Raw genomic sequence first — 14,901 nt, forward strand, 5'->3', positions numbered from 1 at the left:
AAAAAAAAAAAAAAAAAAAAAAATACCCAGAAGTGGAAATGCAGGATCACATGGTCATTCTATTTTTATTTTTTCTGAGGATGCTCTATACTGTTTTCCATAATGGCTGTACCGGCTGACACTCCCACCAACAGTGCAGTACAAGGGTTCCCCTTCGTTCACATCCTCACTGGCACGTCATCTTTCGTTTTTTTGACGACGGTGACTCTGACAGATATGACACCTCACTGACCTGCATCTTCCTAATGGTGAATGATGTTGGGCATTCTCTCCATGGCTGTTGGCCCGACCACGTTTTCTTCTGCAAAATGTCTGTTCAGGCCCCTTGCCTATTTTTACATCAGATGATTTGCTTTGTAGAGAGCTGCATGTGTTCCTTATAATATTTTGAATATTAATCCTTCATCAGATGTATAGCTTACAAACATTTCCTCCCCAACTATAGGCTGTGTCTCCACAAAGTTTGATGTGATCCCATTTGTCTATTTTTGCTTTTATTGTTTGCACTCTGGGGATCAAATCCAAAAAAATCACTGCCCAGCCCTATGTCATGTCTCTTTCCCTGTGTTTTTTCCTAGTGGTTTTACAGTTTCAGGTTTTACGTTACATTTTTAACTCAGGCCGGGTACAGTGCCTCACGCCTGTAATCCCAGCACCTAGGGAGGCTCAGGCGAGAGGAATGCCTGAGCCCATGGGTTCGAGACCAGCCTGAGCAACATGGCAATACCTCGTCTCTGCAATAAATCAAAAAATTAGTCAGGTGGGGTGGTGCGAGCCTGTGGTTCCAGCTACTTCGAAGGCTGAGGTGGAAGAATCGCCTGAGCCCAGCAGGTCAAGGCTGCGGTAGCCGTGAGCATGTCACTGCACTCCGGTCTGGGTGAGAGTGAGACTTCCACTCAAAAAAAAAAAAAAAATCTTTAACTCATTTTGAGTCAATTTTGTATATGGTGTGAGGTAGGGATACAGGAACATTTTTCTGCATATGTATACTTGGTTTTCCCAGTCTGTTTATTGAATAGACTATCCCTTCCCCATTGTACATTCCAGCACCTTTGTCTAAAATCAACTGTTCATCCATGTCCAACAAGAGCTCTTAAAATTTACTTTAAAGAATTTTCAAGTATACAACATATTAACTATGGTCAGCATAAAGTACAATAGTTTTCTGGTGGAAGTATTTTAAACAATGATTACAAAAAACACTGCAATATTTTCCAAAATTTCTGCAAGTACTATACACTCTATCTACTATCAGAAAAAAAAAATAATAAAAAGGCACAGACAAGCTAAAAAACAAATGACAACCCAATTAAAAGATGGGCAGAAGACTTGAATAGACATTTCCCCAAGGAAAATATACAAATGACCAATAAACACTTGAAAAAATACTCAACATCACAAGTAATTAAAGAAATGCAGGTCGGGTGCGATGGCTCATGCCCATAATCCCAGCACTTTGGGAGGTCGAGGTAAGAGGGTTGCCTGAGACCATGGGTTTGAGACATGTCTGGGTAACTTGGTGAGACCTCATCTCTACAATAAATTAAAAAATTAGCCGGGCATGGTGGTGCACACCTGTAGTTCCAGCTACTTGGAAGGCTGAGGCAGAAGGATCGCCTGAGCCCAGCAGGTCGAGGCTGCGGTGGTCATGCACGTGTCACTGCACTCCAGCCTGGGTGACAGAGTGAGACTCCAACGCAAAAGAAGAAAAAGGAAATGCAAATCAAAACCACAAGATACCACTCCACACCCATCAGGACAGCTAGAGTCAGAAGCCACATAATCAAGTCCTTGGTGAGGGCAGGATGGGACAGAACCCTACACAACAGATGGGAAAGCAAACCAGTGCAGCGCTTTGGTCAACCGTCTGGCTGTTCATCAAATGGAATTTTCACACGACCCAGCAATTCCACTTCTAGGGCCACACAAAAGTGTGAACACAAATATTTATAGCAGCATTATTCATAATATACCAAAAGGTGGCGACAAGTCAAATGTCCGCCAACGGATGACAGGGTGAAAAGCATGTGCCATATCCACACGATGAACTATTTGGCCACAAAGGAAAATGAAGGACTGACACCTGTTACAGCTCGGGCGAGCACTGGAAACGTCATGCTCCGTGAGAGAGGCCAGTCACAAGAGACCACAGGCCACACCATTCCATTCACATGGAGCCGAGAAGGGGGCGGTCTCTGTGGACACTGAAGCTAGGGCTGAGGGGGACAGGAAGGCAGTAACCAAGAGCACAGGGTTCCTTTTTGAGGTGATGAAAATGTTCTCAAGTTGATGGTGGGGATGGTCGCACATATCTGTGACTAGGCTAAAAACCACTGATTGTATGCTTAAAATGAATTGTATGGTTGTATGAGTTTAATTATATGGTATATGAATGACATCCCAATAAAGCTGTTAAAAAAAAACAAAACACAGGCCAGGCTCGGTGGCTCAGCCTGTCATCCCAGCACTTTGGGAGGCCATGGCAAGTGCACTGCTTGAGCCCACGGGTTCAAGACCAGTTCAGGCAACTTGGCAAGACCTTGTCTCTACAATAAATCAAAAAATTAGCCGGGCATGGGAGCACGTGCCTGTAGTTCCGGCTACCTGGAAGGCTGAGGCGGAAGGCTCGCCTAGCCCTGCAGGTCAAGGCTGCCGTGGCCGGGAGCGTACCCACCGCATTCCAGCCTGGGTGACAAAGTGAGACTCCGGCTCAAAAAAGAAACAACAGAGTGCTGAGTAGACCTTCTCAACTGGAAAAAAGGGCTTCTAAGGTTCATAGAAGCCTAATCCCAAAACATCTGAGTAATCTAGAATTGGGTTGCCCAGTATGGTAACCACTAACCACATGCAGCTATTGGGCACATGAAATGTGGCTCATCCAAATTTAGATGTATTTTAAGTGTAAAATCCATGCTGGATTGCAAAAGCTTAGTATGAAAAAATTAAAAAGATCTTAATAATTTTTATATCGATTACATTTGACATACTATTTCAGATATCTTGGGTCAAATAAAATGTTATTAAAATTTAAGGCTGGGCGCAGTGGCTCAGCCTATGTAATTCCAGGACTTTGGGGGGCCGAGGTGAGAGGATTGCCTGAGCCCAGGAGTTCGAGACCAGCCTGAGCAACTTGGTGAGATCTTGTCTCTACAAATAAATCAAAAAATTAGCCAGCTGTGGTGGCGTGTGTCTGCAGTTCCAGCTACTTGGAAGGCAGAGGCGGAAGGATCGTCTAAGTCCAGCAGGTCAAGGCTGCAGTGGCCATGAGTGTGCCACTGCACTCCAGCCTGGGGGACAAGAGTGAGACAACAACTCAAAAAACAAAACAACAACAACAAGAAAAACAGAATAAAGTCCTCTTAACAAAAAACAAAAGCCAATATGAAAATAGTCTCAATTCCTTAGTTACATAAATATAACTGTGAATAAGGAAGACTGGCATTCTGTATTTTATATTTTCTTTTTTGTCTGTTTGGTTTTGAGTCAGAGTCTCACTCTATCGCCCAGGCTGGAATCAGTGGCACGCACGCAACTTACGGCAGCCTCCACCTCTTGGGCTCAGGCGGTCCTTCTGCCTCAGCCCTCTGAGGAGCTGAGACTACAGGCCTGTGCCACCACGCTTGGCTAATTTTTTTTTTAAGAGACAAGGTCTTCCTATGTTGCCTAGGCCGCTCTTGAACTTCTGGGCTCAAGCAATCCTTCTGCCTCAGCCTCTCAAAGTGTTGCCATTACAGGCGTGAGCCACCATACCTAGCCTGTATTTTATCTCTTCAAGTACTGTTTGAACTCTTAAATTATGTGATGTGTTAATTTTAAAATAAATTTTAAACAAAAAAGCACATTAAGAAAAAAACAGATACAGTCATGCAAAAAGATGAAAAGCCAAGCAGTTAATGCCTGGTACCAAGTACTGCTTGACTCTAATCACCGTTTAACTTAATTCAAAGTCTATCCCTAAGAACTTTCTACATCTGGGAAAAATCATTCTTGAGAAATCTTCGCATGTTACTCAACATGATGGGATAAGTCATCAATTTTAGACTGAAAAAAGAAGTTATGAGAGCCCACAGCAAGCCTGCCAGCTCTCTGTGGAAAAGGGGTGTTCAATGCAAAAAATGAGAGTAAAAAAGAAGTGCCAAGTATCCAGTCCCAATTAAGTCCACTCTCCCAGGCACACTAGAACGCAGGCTCACCCACTGGGCGCCAGGCCCTTCACAGGCGTTAATAAAAGACAACAGGAAGCAAGAGTTTGACACCCAGCTTTCTGGCCCTGGGCCTACTTTCCTTGGGCCTAGTTTTATCTTCTACACCATCTTTTGTTTTTCCTGCTTTTAAACGGAAAAAAAACCACACACACACACATTAAAGTGTGTTTGAAAAAACACCCGAATTTTCTCTTGGCTCTGTTGCTGGTTGCGCCTCGTTTCTGGGATTCGTGCACACCTCCTCAGGGCACTGCCTCTTTCCTAATCCTCTCATCATGACTTTCCTCTCGGTTCCCACCATCCCACGCCCACATCCAGAATGTCCTGGGTTTTCCCACAGTTCACAGGCTGGTTACTCAACTCCGCCTCTCTAACCCTGAAAATGATTAAAAGTTTAACATGTCAAATGCTCCCTTCTGTATTTCGCCTTGCCATAAAGTGCAGCCGCAGCTCTTGATCTGAACTGGAAGCATTTCATTTAGATCCTAACTACCACTGAGGCTGGAGGCATGCTCCAGGAGACAGTACTGGGGTGCTCTCAGCTTATTTATCGTGCCTGCTGTCCTGGGAGTGCAGAGTTGACAGTGCATGGTGGTTCAGAATCACTGAGGAATTTTAATGTTTGAAACCCCCACATTAAAAAAAAAAAAAAAGACCCAAGGCCGGGTACAGTGGCTCAATCCTATAATCCCAGCACCTTGGGAGGCCAAGGTTAGAGGACTGCCTGGGCCTACGGGTTTGAGAACAGCCTAGGCAACTTGGCAAGATCTCATCTCTACAATAAATAAATAAATAAAAAATTAGCCGGGCATGGTAGCCTGCGCCTCTAGTTCTGGCTACTTGGAAGACTGAGGTGGAAGGACTGTTAGAGGCCAGCAGGTTGACGCTGGGGTAGCCGTGAGTGTGCCAGGGCACTCCAACCTGGGCGACGGAGTGAGACTCCAACTCAAAAAAACAAACAAAAAAAGACCCAGAGAATTTCATTAAATTGCCAGAGTCCACATTTCTGGCCTCCTCTTCTGGGGCCGGCTGTTTTTGATGTCTCAAAATATAATTCTTAGATCTGAACTATTCTATCTCTGTTTCTCAGTTTTCTACATGTAACAATGTCACCGCAGTATAGACACACCACCCCCCAGGTGCCAGCCAGTGACCTGCCTGTGCTCCTTGAACATAAGAGGCTCAGTCCTGCTTGCTTCAGGGCTTCTGCCTGAAATGCTCTCCCCCCCAGGATGGTAGGGCTGGCTCCTTCCAGTCCAGGTCCCAGCTCTGATGACCCCCACTTCAGAGAGGTCTTTCTGGACCAGCCAATTGGAAGCAGTCCCTGCCCATTCTCTGTCTATGTGAGTAGGCAGATTGGCAGTTCACCCTGCTTTTAGTCACCGTCCAAAATCATCTTCTTTAGTTGTTTACTTCCTCACAGTCGGTATCTCTTCATCTGGATGGAAACTTCACGAGGACAGGGACCTATCTGTCTTATCTACCGCTTTATATACTGTACAACAGAGGCGAGCAGAGTGGGCAGTCCACACATCTATCCACTAAGCAAGGGAACATAAAACTGCAGGATTTTCCCACACTACAGTCCTTAAAAAAAAATCTACTGTTAAAAATTACCAGCAGTTTTCAAATGCAATCTCAAAAACATGAGTTGGACACAATGAATAGTCTCTGAGGAATTGAAGCAATTCTTGAAGTATGACTGAGTTCTTCAGGGTAGTCAGGGAAAATTCTTTCCTGTATCAAACCTATAGTTAAAAACCAATATTGATATTTATATCTATATCTATGTCTGTCTGTCTACCTATCTATTTCTGTCTAACACCATGTATATCTAAAGAAACCTGTCAGGTCATCTGGCTCCTGTCTTAGAGAAGCTTACAACTTCCCAGGAAGTTTTCATCTAATATTTCCTTTCTTATACAAACCATTTTATCCAAAATAAATAGGCAGTTGTATGGAATACAGGATTACATATCTGGTAAATTCCATCTGCTTAAGACTTTCAACCGTATTGCAATTGGTGGTAAAAATTAGCATGTAGGATAAGCTGTCACCAAATTTCGACTGCCCTTTTCTGCAGAAATTTAAGCCCAAGCCATGTCTATGTGTTCAAAACTGCTGAGTCCCCTGCCATGTCTGTGGATAAAACTAATCCTACTGGAGCAGCCCAAGTGACTGGCCAACGATGGATCACCAAACCGAAGACAATCATGTAGGATGAAACATGCATGATTAGGAGAACAACTGGCATTGGCTTGGTGAAAATTATGCCCAAGAAAAGAGCTTCCAACCGGAGAGTGGCAACCTGACCCTCTCAGATTCCTCTTTATTGGGAAGCATCAAGCACCTCCTTGATCCTGAGTGATACTGAGCTGCTGTCCTGGTTACTGATGAAATCCGCATTCATTTTAGACCATAGCACATCTCTGCAAATCCCTGACAAACCCATTTAGAAAAATAATCTGGGCATGTGTCTTCCTTGCACTTTGTGGTAAATTCACCCATCCACAGACCTCTGACTACAAAGAAATGGTAGGAAATCATTTTTTCTATAAACTGAAAGCGTGTCAAACAAGTCCCCACAGACACGAATGTCAAAACTACAGCTGTCCTCAAATAATGATTAGGGCACATAAAAAACAGAATGGTTACATATAATTCAGTGGTACGTTGGAAAGTAACCTCCATCCCTGTTTCTTCAATTTCATCTATATTACTGCCTAAACAAAGAAAAACAGTTATAACAATGGATATGACTGAAGCATGGACCAGCAAACTGCATACAGGAGCGCTCTGATAAGGTAAGCAGTTACAAAACATGTATTTGGTTCCAAATTCAGTTCAACTAACCCAAACTAGACACACTTACTATGTACCAGGCAGTGTTAGGATAAATATATCGTGGATCCTACTCTCAAAGAACTTAGACAGAGACCAAAACAAGAGAAAAAGGCTTTGCTGAAATTCCAATGTCCCATCAAGTGAAGGACACCCAGTGTTCTAAGAGGCAAGCCCCCACTGTTTCCAGCAGTACATTCCTGGAATACGCATTCTAACGGAATCTGCCAAAGAAGGGTGCCACTTCTCTACTGGGGTTGGTGCCAAATAAACTGCACTAGATAAATAGCGCCAGATAAACTGGTAAACAACATGTCCAAAGACACAATGTTTCAACAATTAAAATGGTCTATGTCACCATACCAAAAAAAAGGTTACGTATCATGTCCTATAAAAATACACACATTCAACGTATTTCCTAAGGGTTTTCAAGATTCTAAGAAGACATAAGAGGAATATAAGTTGTGAGAAATGTTAGACATTGACCAAAAAACATTTTTAGCAGTTGTTAATATCTGGTATATTCTAGAAAATTCTGAGGCAACGCTTTCCTTTTTTTCTTGATAAACTTCCCTGAGTTAGAAGGGGGATCTGAAATAGTCCCACTGACTCTGAAGCTGTTGTCAAAGTACTGGGTTGATTTTAACCCTTTGCACTCAGATATCCTCTGTGAGGGGACATCATAAATCTAGGAAACCACTCAGATCTCCCCTCTCAGGGGACATAGAGATTGCTGGTGATCATTCAGGACAAACTTATGCCAGTGCAAGCTTTTCAAAAATGTATGTTTCCTTCAAGTTTTCCACTCAAATTGTACCTAAAAGCAAATAAAGATGAAATACATACGGAAATAAGATAGATCAATTGAGAAGTGGTTTTTAGGAATCACAAGTGCATCCCTCCACACCTTCTTCGAACAACAGACTGCACAATAAATTACATATTATGAATGTAGAAGGCAGAAAACGAGACTGCACTGTCTGGAATAGAAAACACCAAGTGGAAGACTTCCAACAAACCACTATTACACATGTATCAATGAACCTGCAATGCATGTCGGTGACTGTTTAACATGTTACCTGTTTGACACGTTACCACGTTAGAAAAATATAAGATATAAAATTTTGATTTTTTTTGTTATAAATAAGTTCCTCAATGCCCCAAATTCCATTATAAGCCAGATATCATTACAATAAAAGAATTGGTTCTAACGCTATACTACGTAATACAAAGTGATTCATTTTTCACTATTTCATAAAAAAGTACAGTTAAGTTGCTGGGAGGTGATCTGTAAGATGTCTCTGAGAACAAAGGGTTAACAATCATTCACAGTTGACGTTGAGGACAGCAGTGGTATTTCTTAGTGAAAAGTATTTTTTTAAAGGTAAGGAGGTGTGATAAAGGGACGCAGGTGGCCGGGCACAGTGGCTCAAGCCTATAATCCCAGCATTTTGGGAGGCAGAGGAAGAGGATTACCCAAGCCCAGGGGTCTGAGATCACCCTGGGCAACTTGGCAAGACCTCGTCTCTACAATAAATCAAGAAAATCAGCTGGGTGTGGTGGCGTGTGCCTGTATTTCCAGCTGCTTGGAAAGCTGAAGTGAAAGGATTGCCTGAGCCCACCAGGCTCTGACTCTTAACCACTCTGAGTTTCAATTTTCCCATGAGTAAAACAGAAATGATACTTCCCTTACCATTGTTAGATTACAAAATGTATGAGAAGTCGCCTATAAATTGGAGGCGTTCATTACATGATAGCCAATGTTAATTCTACTGTCCTTATCTTCACCTTTCTCCTGCCTCCTTGGTTTATCCAAAGTTAAAAGCTTAGTAGTACAGATTCAATAAAGGGCCAGAGGAAAAGGCACCTAAAAGCCTAACAAATTTTTTTTCTGAGTTGGAGTCCCACTCCGTCGCCCAGGCTGGAAAGCAGTGGCACACTCATGGCCACCCCAGCATCGACCTGCTGAGCTGCTACCCTTCTGCCTCAGCCTTCCGAGTAGCTGGAACTACAGGCACGCACTACCTCGGCCGGCTAATTTTTAAAGTTTATTATAAAGATGAGGTCTCGTCAAGTTGCCCAGGCTGTTCTCGAACCTGCAGGCTCAGGGAATCCTCTCGCCTCAGCTTCCCAAAGTGCTGGGATGACAGGCTTGAGCCACCATACCCGTTCACAATTAAAAAAAAAAAAAACAACCCTCTCACAACTAACCAATGTTAACCATTATTACATTTTGGGTTAAACTACCTAGTCTTTTTTTCCCCCAGTGAAAATTTTCTACTAAAACTAGAATAAAATTGTGTCATGACTACGTATCACTAGACGCCAGTAGGAAAGGCAGAGATAAAGAAAGAACAGAAATAAAGAGAAGGAAACCAGAAACATAAACTACGGGGAACACTGGCATGCCCACAAGTGTAACGACTCCATGAAGCTGCACGATATGAATACACTAAACGCCACTAAACTGTATACTTAAAAATGGTTAAAATTATAAATTTTATGTTATCTATTTTTACTACAATAATACAAAATAAGGCTGGGCATGGTGGTTCATGCCTGTAATCCCAGTACTTTGGGAGGCAAGCCAGGAGGATTGCTTGAGCCCAGAAGTTCAAAACCAGCCTGAGCAACATGGCGAGACCTCTTCTACAGAAAAAAAAAATCAAAAAATTAGCTGGATGTAGTGATGTACACTAGTAGTCCGAGCTACTTGGAAGGCTGAGGTAGAAGGATCACCTGAACCCAGGAGGTCAAGGTTGTAGTGAGCCTAGGTACTCAAGCCTGGGTGACAGTGAGACCCACCCCTACTCAAAATAATAATGATAAACAACAAAAAACCTACCAAACAAAAACTTCCAGAAGTCAGGGCATGGTCCAATTTTGTATCCTTTATAACCTATGGCCTGACAGCACATTAGATGCAGTTAATATTTGTCAATTAAAGTAATAAAGAAAACGGATTAGTGGGAGGAACAGTGTACCTTTTCTAGTCTCCACCTCAGGTGATTCTGAATACAGGTAGTGAGAAGATAATCGAAGTATTCCTTACAAGAAATACACCTGATGGTTTACCGCCGATACTGATGATAGGAACCAGGTTCCTGTATCTTTCCATGCTGGTAAACTCAGAGTCCCAAAAGGTTCTGTCCCAAACTAAAAGTGCAACAAAAGGGCTCACCAACTATCTAAGACAAGCAACACGGCTGGCTAAGCCTGCCTGCTGGTTGACATGCAAGTGAGTCCTTAGAGCCCAACTCAGAGGGACTTGTGTTATCGGGAAGACTGGGGAGCTTCTGAATTCACATTTTATGTCTACAGTCAGAACACAAAGCCTTCACATATAAAAACGTGCTTCAAAAACTCATGAGATTCCAAGATCCTCTTTGTTTTAGAACTTACATCTTTTCTAGGCTGGGGGGGGGAAGGGGGGCAGCACATAATAACAAAAACGGTACTTGATCTCAAACCAGGCCAAGTGGGGACCAAAGGGAGGCCCAAACCTTGCTTGCATGATATCCACTTATATACCTCATCCTGAATTGTACCCCACATCTTAAAAAAAAAAAGTGTAGAGCAACTTCCACTACCCTGTGCAGTTTAATCATTTAATCTATGAACGGAACATTCACTTTAAATGTTTTTCATTAAGCATGGAGAGATTTTGAAAGCCTGTGAAACTGAACTGTTCCAGTGAATAATCAAATTACTTTGAGACAGCAATCAGATTTGCACTGTGAGGATCTGCCTTGACTCAGGTATAAAGATAGTTATTTAAGTAGCAACTGAACAAGTTAATTCATTTATCCTAATAAATGACCAAGTATCTTTTTTTTTTTTTTTTTTGAGTCGGAGTCTCACTCTGTTGCCCAGACCGGAGTGCAGTGGCCGCTCCCAGCCACCGCAGCCTCGACCTGTTGGGCTCCGGCGATCCTTCCGCCTCAGCCTTCCAAGTAGCTAGAACTACAGGCACATGCTACCACACCTGGCTCATTTTTGATTTACTTTAGAGATGAGGTCTCGCCACGTTGCCCAGGCAGGTCGCGATGACCAAGTATCTTTGAGGTGAGAAAAAAATAGACTGAGAAGGAAGATTAACCTAGTGAATTATCATTTATGAATGGCAACTGTGAGCAGCCCTTCTGGGTGTGAAAAACTCACAGTTAAGATAGGTCAGTGGACCAACTTACACATACACACTTCCCCGGCTGTTCTGACTTAATGGACCCCAGACAAATGAAAACCTGTTTTCCAAACCTTTGTAAACTTACCTGTCAAGTTAGCAGTGGAGTTTTGGGGAAGCACAGAATTCCCGGTGTTTGCAGATGCTATAAAAATAAAGAAACATTTGTTACGAAAGACCATTTAATATTTAACTAAGACAATATGGCACTATGTTCCTCTCTGCCCGTGGGGGATGGTGGCATGGGGGAAGGCGGGTCCCTCCAACATTCACGCCCCTGTGGCCATGAAACACACCTTGGAAACACACATCTCAGTAAATGTGGGACTGGATGACTGGGTTTTTCGAGACAGGAAACATCCAGCTTACAAAACAAACACTTACATAGTACTCAGTCCGTGCCAGACACCGAGGGCAACAGCTTTGCCAAAATTCATTCACCCACGTGAAGGCAGAGCAACTGGGGACAGATGAACCCATTTCTGCTCCTGACAACTCTGCTCTTCTGGACAAGGCAGACCACTTCAGGAAGGGCCCAGCCTACCCACGGGTGTCTCCAAGTCCCACACCACCAACACCCCTGACGTCATACAGCGGAGGGATCCAGTGGACAGGGTTTCCAGATTTAACTGCAAGCCTTCTCAGTAGGATTCTTTTAAGTGTTTTACCGAGTACCTTAAGACTCAGAAAAAAATGTAAGATAATCCTAGGCCCCAATTAAGCAACTCTTCGGAGTGGTTTATTCACCTTCATCTAGACACATCCCATCAGGGAAGAGGACAAGTGTATTACTGGGTGCTTTTCACAAAGATAAACTCAACCCCCAATATGAAAACTCAAAGTACAAAAAAAAAGCAGCAACAATGTTAAAGGACCCGTACTTCTTGTGCAAATTTATTCCTCTTGATGGGACTTTAATAACCTATTTATCATAAAAGGATACGGTACTGTGTGAGACTAAGCCTGCAAAAGGTCAAGCTCAGGAGACCATGTATTTAGCAGCAGGATGACTTAACTGCCCACAGTATTCAGTTCTCACTGCACGCCAGGTTCACCGGCACGAGCTCACCACCCTCCCCGTAGCTCTGGGACAGGAGCACTGACTGCCTGACAGGAACGGAGGCCCAGAGAGGCCACCCAGCCCGGAAGTGGCAGAGTCTGGACGTGGACCAGGCCTTTTGATTCCAAAGCCTGTGGATGTGAGTGCCAAGATGGAACTGCTGATTTTCTACTACAAGCCTGCTCCTCCCCCAGGCTTCCCAATGGCTGCGTTCCCAGGGGCTCAACCCTAAAACCAGGAGACTTCTCGATTCCTCTCTTCACCCCACCCTCCCATTCATCTGCAGCTGATGAGTCTCGCCCTGCTCAGGCCTAGAATCCACCCTTCTATCTCCTGAACTTTCGCCATCACCCTTTGCCCGGACCACTGCAAATGCCTATTTCTGCCTCTCTCACTCTCGTGCGATGATTTTTTTAATTTCATGGCAGACTTTTCGAGCCCTTCAATACAGCCACTTCCAAGCCTTGGAGGCTTCACTTACAAGAGTCAGTACAGTCCCTTCTTCCCCTAAGGTCTGGCTCAGGGTAGGTTTCTGTCACTTGCTCCCCACATAGTGACCACCAGCCTCACCTCCCCTCCTGCTGATGTCTCCTATAGAACCACCACCGTGTATCCAGTGTGCTGATTTGCCACTGTGTTCCCATCCCTCCTCTTCCAACTGAGGGTATTTATAAACCTGTGCAGCAAACTGGGGAGAGGACTTTTAAAGAATTTCAACAGCGTTTGTATCTTCTCCCACAATACTCTAGGCAATGGCAGCTATGTGGGATCAAAGCCTTGCCTATTTAAGCACCAACTTCACCATGTGGCTTAGTGGTAAAATGCTCAATGGAGAAAGTGGATTCTGACTTGAGAGCAAACATGTGTGAGCTGGTTGAGTAAGTTAGCTAGCTTCTACGCATCAGCTTCTACTCGTCTATGAAACGGGGATAACACCGCAAGGATCCAATGAGATGACTCATATCCCAATTAGCAAAGTGGGGGGCTCATGGGAAATGTGCCCAGTTAGAAAGTAGCTATAGGCCAGGCGCGGTGGCTCAAGCCTGTCATCCTAGCACTTTGTGAGGCCGAGGTGAGAGAACTGCCTGAGCCCTGGGGTTTGAGACCAGCCCGGGCAACTTGGCGAGACTTCGTCCCTTCAGTAAATCAAAATGTAAGCTGGGCATGACAGGGCATGCCTGTAGTTCCGGCTACTTGGAAGGCTGAGGTGGAAGGACCGCCGGACCCCAGCAGGTCAAGGCTGCAGTGGCCAGGAGCCCTCCAGCCTGGGTGACAAAGTGAGACTCTGACTCAAAAAAAAAAAGCCCAAAAACTATCTCTAGAAGTTGCAGTACAGTTGTCATTTCATACTGACACTATATGAAGACCAGGATAACAGCTACTTGCTTTTTTTTTTTTTTTAGGGCATCTTTTTATTTATGATGTGGTTGTTGTTATTTGAGCCCTGGCCTTACTCTGTCACTCAGGCTGAAGTGTAGTGGTGCGATCATGGTTCACCACAGCCTCAACCTCCTGGGCTCAGGTGATCCTCCCACCTCAGCCTTCCAGGTAGCTGGGCCTACAGGCACATGCCACCATACCTGGCTCTGATTTCTTTGAATTTTTGCAGAGATGAGGTCTTGCTATGTTGCCTAGGTTGGTCTTGAACTCCTGGGCTCAAGCAATTCTCTTGCCTAGGTCTTCCAAAGTGCCAGGATTACAGGCGTGAGCCACCACGGCCAGCCTCCTTGCTTTTCTGAGAGATCTTCTAGGAACCCTCTTCTAGTCTAGTTTCAAGGTGACATTATAGTTTGCAGAGAAGGATTTCACCTCACGTTGGTTACACTAGTTTATGAATTCAGAGTAGAGCATTCCAAGTTTTTCAAATAGCACTAGCCTCCAGTGAGACATTAAGTAATAAACAGAACAAAAGTGAGAGTTAAAATAGGGCAAAAAAAAAAAATCTGTGTTATGAGGGCAAAAGATGAAGCAAGGGCACACAGTTTCTCCAGTCATGAATTCATTAGAGAAACAGTAAAAAGGTTTACTTTCACAAACAAAGCAACAAATTCTAAAAACGATCGGCCTTTGCCCATAAATACTGGTATAAAGTCAGCACCAAGACATAATAACACGGACACGATTTTACCAATCGGTCTTTTCTTAAATGATCTCCAAATTAGGTCTGCAAAGCCAGTTTGTCACATGCACAATTCCGGAAACAGAACAAAATTCAGCAAAACCAACAAAAATTGTTATTTAATCCACCCAGATTATTCTAGCAGAAGCAGGTGTTGTGCCAGACCGCTTTGCCTATCTCTTGCTGGGAAAAAACCAATCTAAGGCTAAATATACAGAGAGGGGCAGAATTTAAAACCGCGAAAAACTTGGGTCACTTAAAGTAACTTACCCTAGCTTACTGCCTATTCCTCAGTGACCCAACTTCTAAAATAGCTGACAAAGGAAAACTGAACTCACCCAGCAGATCCTGCTCCCTGGCCTCAGCCCCAAAGGGTTTCTTTGAAGTCTCCAAAGGGCCGAGGACCCAAAGAGAAACAAACTTCCCCTACACAGGAATGTCAACACCACTCTGTTCGGACCCAACCCGCGGCGAGGCGGGCGTCCGGTGACCA

The sequence above is a fragment of the Carlito syrichta genome, unplaced genomic scaffold (genome assembly GCF_000164805.1).
Source record: "Carlito syrichta isolate Samal-C Ts95f unplaced genomic scaffold, Tarsius_syrichta-2.0.1 Scaffold153965, whole genome shotgun sequence".
NCBI lineage: Eukaryota > Metazoa > Chordata > Mammalia > Primates > Tarsiidae > Carlito > Carlito syrichta.